Here is a 5,914-nt window from a genome sequence, read left to right as displayed (position 1 = left end):
GTGAGACCACTGGGGCGGGGCTCTTTCTGTGGGGCGGGGCGCTGGCTTCCCTTCCCAGCTCTGCCAGGGGCCTGGGGAGCAGCCCTTCCTGCGGGATTATTACGCTGCCTTCTCTCCCAGCCTCTGCGAGTCCACTGTAGAACTGCCTTTCCTGCGGAATTTCGGCGATGCCTTCTCTCCCTAGCTCTGCGAGACCACTGGGGAGCGGCCCTTCCTGCGGTATTAGGGCGCCACCTTCTCTCTCTAGCTCTGCGAGACCACTGGGGAGCTTCCCTTCCTTCGGTGGCGGAGCGCTGGCTTCCCTCCCCAGCTCTGCCAGGGGCCTGGGGGAGCAGCCCTTCCTGCGGGATCAGGATGCTGCCTTCTCTCCCGAGGTCTGCGAGACCACTGGGGACTGGCCCTTCCTGCGGGATTAGGGAGCTTCCTCCTCTCCCCAGCTCTGTGAGACCACAGGGGAGCGGCCCTTCCTGCGGGATTAGGGCGCTGCCTCCTCTCCCTAGCTCTGCAGAACCGCTGGGTAGCAGCCGTTCCTTCGGGATTAAGGAGCTGCCTCCTCTCCTTAGCTCTGCGAGACCACTGGGGAGTGGCACATCCTGCAGGATTAAGGCGCCGCCTATTCTCCCTAGCTCTGCGAGACCACTGGGGAGGGGCCCTTCCTGCAGCAGCGGGGCACTGTCTTCCATCCCCAGCTCTGCCAGGGGCCTGGGGAGCAGCCCTTCCTGCGGTATTAGGACGCTGCCTTCTCTCCCTAGCTCTGCGAAACCACTGGGGAGCTGCCTTTCCTGCGGGATTGAGGCACCACCTTCTCTCCCTAGCTCTGTGAGAGTACTGGTGATCGGCCCTTCCTGCTGGGTTAGGGCTCCGCCTTCTCACCCTAGCTCTGCAAGACCACTGGGGAGCGGCCCATCCTGCTGGATTAGAGAGCTGCCTCCTCTCCTTAGCTCTGCGAGACCACTGGGGATCGGCCCTACCTGCGGGATTAGGGCGACGCCATCTCTCCGTAGCTCTGCCAGACCACTGGGGAGCAACCGTTCCTGCGGGATTAGGGCGCCGTCTTCTCTCCCTAGCTCTGCGAGACCACTGGGGAGCAGCCCTTCCTGCGGGATTAGGGCACCGCCTCCTCTCCCTAGCTCTGCGAGACCACTGGGGAGCAGCCCTTCCTGCGGGATTAGGGCGCAGCTTTCTCTCCCTAGCTCTGCGAGACCACTGGGGACCAGCTCTTCCTGTGCGATTAGGGAGCTGCCTCCACTCCCTAGCTCTGCGAGACCACTGGGGATTGGCCCTTCCTGCGGGATTAGGGCGCTGCCTTCTCTCCCTAGCTCTGCAAGACCACTGGGGAGCAGCCCTTCTTGTGGGATTAGGGCGCTGCCTTCTCTTCCTAGCTCTGCGAGACTAGTGGGGAGCAGTCTTTCCTGTGGCATTAGGGCGCTGCCTTCTCTCCCTCGCTCTGCAAGACCACTGGTGAGCGGCCCTTCCTGGGGGTGCGGGGCACTCGCTTCCCTCCCCAGCTTTTCCAGGGGCCTGGGGAGCAGCCCTTCCTGCCGGATTAGGATGCTGCCTTCTCTCCCCACCTCTGCGAGACCTCTGGGGAGCGGCCCTTCCTGGGGGATTAGGGAGCTGCCTTCTCTATCTACCTCTGCAAGACCACTGGGGAGCGGCCCTTCCTGCGGGAATAAGGCGCCGCCTTCTCTCCCTAACTCTGCGAGACCTCTGGGCATCGGCCCTTCCTGCTGGGTTAGGGCGCCTCCTTCTCACCCTAGCTCTGCGAGACCACTGGAGAGGGGCCCTTCCTGCGGGATTAGGGCACTGCCTTCTCTACCTAGCTCTGCGAGACCACTGGGGACCGGCCCTTCCTGTGGGATTAGGGCGCTGCCTCCTCTTCCTACCTCTGCGAGACCACTGGAGCGGGGCCCTTCCTGCGGGTTCGGGGCGCTGGATTCCCTCTCCAGCTCTGCCAGGAGACTGGGGAGCAGCCCTTCCTGCGGTATTAGGACGCTGCCTTCTCCCCCTAGCTCTGCGAAACCACTGGAGAGCGGCCCTTCCAGCGGGATTAGGGCGCTGCCTTCTATTCCTAACTCTGCGCGACCACTGGGGAGGGGCCCTTTCTGTGGGGCTGGGGTGCTGGCTTCCCTCCCCAGCTCTGCCAGGGGCCTGGGTAGAAGCCCTTCCTGCGGGAATAGGGCACTACCTTCCCTCCCTAGCTCTGCGATACCACTGGGGAGCGGCTCTTCTTGCTGGATTAGGGCACTGCTACCACTTCCTAGCTCTGCGAGACCACTGGAGAGGGGCCCTTCCTGCAGGATTAGGGCGCTGCCTTTTCTTCCTAGCTCTGTGAGACCACTGGGGAGTGGCCCATCCAGTGGCATTAGGGCGCTGCCTTGTATTCCTAACTCTGCGAGACCACTGGGGAGGGGTCTTTTCTGTGGGGCGGGGAGCTGGCTTCCCTCCCCAGCTCTGCCAGGGGACTGGGTAGAAGCCCTTCCTGCAGGGTTAGGGCGCTACCTTCTCTCCCTAGCTCTGCGAGACCACTGGGGAGAGGCCGTTCCTGCGGGATTAGGGCGCTGCCTTTTCTCCCTAGCTCTGCGAAACCACTGGGGAGTGGCAATTCCTGCGGGATTAGGGCGCTACCTTCTCTGCCTAGCTCTGCAAGACCACTGGAGAGCGGCCCTTCCTATGGGGACGGGGCGCTGGCTTCCCTCCCCAGCTCTACCAGGGGCCTGGGGAGCAACCCTTCCTGCGGGATATGGGCACTGCCTTCTCTCCCTAGGTCTGCGAGACCATTGGGGAGCGGCCCTTCCTGCGGGACTAGGGTGCTGCCAGCTCTCCCTAGCTCTGCGAGACCACTGGGGAGCGGCCCTTCCTGCGGGATTAGAGCGCTGCATTCTCTCCATAGCTCTGTGAGACCACTGTGGAGCGGCCCTCCGTGCGAGATTAAGGCGCTGCCTTCTCTCCCTAGCTCTGCCAGGGGCCTGGGGAGCAGCCCTTCCTGAGAGATTTGGGTGCTGTCTTCTCTCCCTAGCTCTGCGAGACCAATGGGGAGCGGTCCCTCCAGTGGGATTATCGCGCTGCCTTCAATCCCTAGCTCTGCGAGATAACAGGGGAACGGCCCTTTCTGCGGGATTAGGGCGTCAACATCTCTCCCTAGGTCTGCGAGACCACTGGGGAGCGGCCCTTCCTGCGGGATTAGTGCGCCGCCATCTCCCCCTATCTCTGCGAGTCACTGGGGAGTGGCCCTTCCTGCGGGATTAGGGTGCCGCCTTCTCTCCCTAGCTCTGCAAGACCACCGGGGAGCGGCTCTTCCTGCGGGATTAGGACCCTGCCTTCTCTCCCGATCTGCGAGACCACTGGGGAGCGGTCCTTCCTGCGGGATCAGGGCGCTGCCTTCTCTCCCTAGCTCTGTGACATCACTGGGGAGTTGCCTTTCCTGTGGGAATAGAGCGCTGCCTTCTCTCCCTAGCTCTGCGAGACCACTGGGGAGCGGCCCTTCCTGCGGGGCGGGGCGCTGGCTTCCCTCCCCAGCTCTGCCAGGGGTCTAGGGAACAGCCCTTCCTGCGGGATTAGGGCGCTGCCTCCTCTCTCTAGCCCCGCAGATCACTGGGGAGCGGCCGTTCCAGCGGGATTATGGTGCTGCCTCCTCTCCCTAGCTCTGCGATACCACTGGGAAGCGGCTCTTCCTGCGGGATTAGGGCACTGCCTCCTCTCCCTAGGTCTGCGAGACCACTGGGGACTGGCCCATCCTGCGGGATTACGGCTCTGCCTCCTCTCCCTAGCTCTGCGAGACCACTTGGGAGCGGCCCTTGCTGCGGGATTAGGGCGCAGCCTTCTCTCCCTAGCCCTGCGAGATCACTGGGGAGCGGCCTTTCCTCCGGGATAAGGAAGCTGCCTTCTCTAACTAGCTCTGCGAGACCACTGGGGAGCGACCCTTCCTGTGCGATTAGGGCACCGCTTTCTCTCAATAGATCTCCGAGACCACTGGGGAGCGGCCCTTTCTGCTCGGGGGGGGTGCTGGCTTCCGTCCCCAGCTCTGCCAGAGGCCTGGGGAGCAGCCCATCCTGTGGGATTAGGGCGCTGCCTCCTCTCCCTAGCTCTGCGAGACCACTGGAGAGGGGCCCTTCCTGCGGGATGAGGGCGCTGCCTTCTATTCCTAGCTCTGTGAGACCACTGGGGCGGGGCTCTTTCTGTGGGGCGGGGCGCTGGCTTCCCTTCCCAGCTCTGCCAGGGGCCTGGGGAGCAGCCCTTCCTGCGGGATTATTACGCTGCCTTCTCTCCCAGCCTCTGCGAGTCCACTGTAGATCTGCCTTTCCTGCGGAATTTCGGCGATGCCTTCTCTCCCTAGCTCTGCGAGACCACTGGGGAGCGGCCCTTCCTGCGGGATTAGGGCGCCACCTTCTCTCTCTAGCTCTGCGAGACCACTGGGGAGCTTCCCTTCCTTCGGTGGCGGAGCGCTGGCTTCCCTCCCCAGCTGTGCCAGGGCCCTGGGGGAGCAGCCCTTCCTGCGGGATCAGGATGCTGCCTTCTCTCCCGAGGTCTGCGAGACCACTGGGTACTGGCCCTTCCTGCGGGATTAGGGCGCTGCCTCCTCTCCCTAGCTCTGCGAGACCACTAGGGAGAGGCCCTTAATGCGGGATTAGGGAGCTTCCTCCTCTCCCCTGCTCTGTGAGACCACAGGGGAGCGGCCCTTCCTGCGGGATTAGGGCGCTGCCTCCTCTCCCTAGCTCTGCAGAACCGCTGGGTAGCAGCCGTTCCTTCGGGATTAAGGAGCTGCCTCCTCTCCTTAGCTCTGCGAGACCACTGGGGAGTGACACATCCTGCAGGATTAAGGCGCCGCCTATTCTCCCTAGCTCTGCCAGACCACTGGGGAGCGGCCCTTCCTGCAGCAGCGGGGCACTGTCTTCCATCCCCAGCTCTGCCAGGGGCCTGGGGAGCAGCCCTTCCTGCGGTATTAGGACGCTGCCTTCTCTCCCTAGCTCTGAGAAACCACTGGGGAGCTGCCTTTCCTGCGGGATTGAGGCACCACCTTCTCTCCCTAGCTCTGTGAGAGCACTGGTGATCGGCCCTTCCTGCTGGGTTAGGGCTCCGCCTTCTCACCCTAGCTCTGCAAGACCACTGGGGAGCGGCCCATCCTGCGGGATTAGAGAGCTGTCTCCTCTCCTTAGCTCTGCGAGATCACTGGGGATCGGCCCTACCTGCGGGATTAGGGCGACGCCATCTCTCCCTAGCTCTGCCAGACCACTGGGGAGCAACCGTTCCTGCGGGATTAGGGCGCCGTCTTCTCTCCCTAGCTCTGCGAGACCACTGGGGACCAGCTCTTCCTGTGCGATTAGGGAGCTGCCTCCACTCCCTAGCTCTGCGAGACCACTGGGGAGCGGCCCTTCCTGCGGGATTAGGGCGCTGCCTTCTCTCCCTAGCTCTGCAAGAACACTGGGGAGCAGTCCTTCTTGTGGGATTAGGGCGCTGCCTTCTCTTCCTAGCTCTGCGAGACTAATGGGGAGCAGTCTTTCCTGTGGTATTAGGGCGCTGCCTTCTCTCCCTCGCTCTGCAAGACCACTGGTGAGCGGCCCTTCCTGGGGGTGCGGGGCACTCGCTTCCCTCCCCAGCTTTTCCAGGGGCCTGGGGAGCAGCCCTTCCTGCCGGATTAGGATGCTGCCTTCTCTCCCCACCTCTGCGAGACCTCTGGGAAGCGGCCCTTCCTGCGGGATTAGGGAGCTGCCTTCTCTATCTACCTCTGCAAGACCACTGGGGAGCGGCCCTTCCTGCGGGATTAAGGCGCCGCCTTCTCTCCCTAACTCTGCGAGACCTCTGGGCATCGGCCCTTCCTGCTGGGTTAGGGCGCCTCCTTCTCACCCTAGCTCTGCGAGACCACTGGAGAGGGGCCCTTCCTGCGGGATTAGGGCACTGCCTTCTCTACCTAGCT

This window comes from Gopherus flavomarginatus, unplaced genomic scaffold, assembly GCF_025201925.1.
Source record: "Gopherus flavomarginatus isolate rGopFla2 unplaced genomic scaffold, rGopFla2.mat.asm mat_scaffold_2101_arrow_ctg1, whole genome shotgun sequence".
NCBI lineage: Eukaryota > Metazoa > Chordata > Testudines > Testudinidae > Gopherus > Gopherus flavomarginatus.
Note: the sequence above shows the minus strand (reverse complement) of the source record.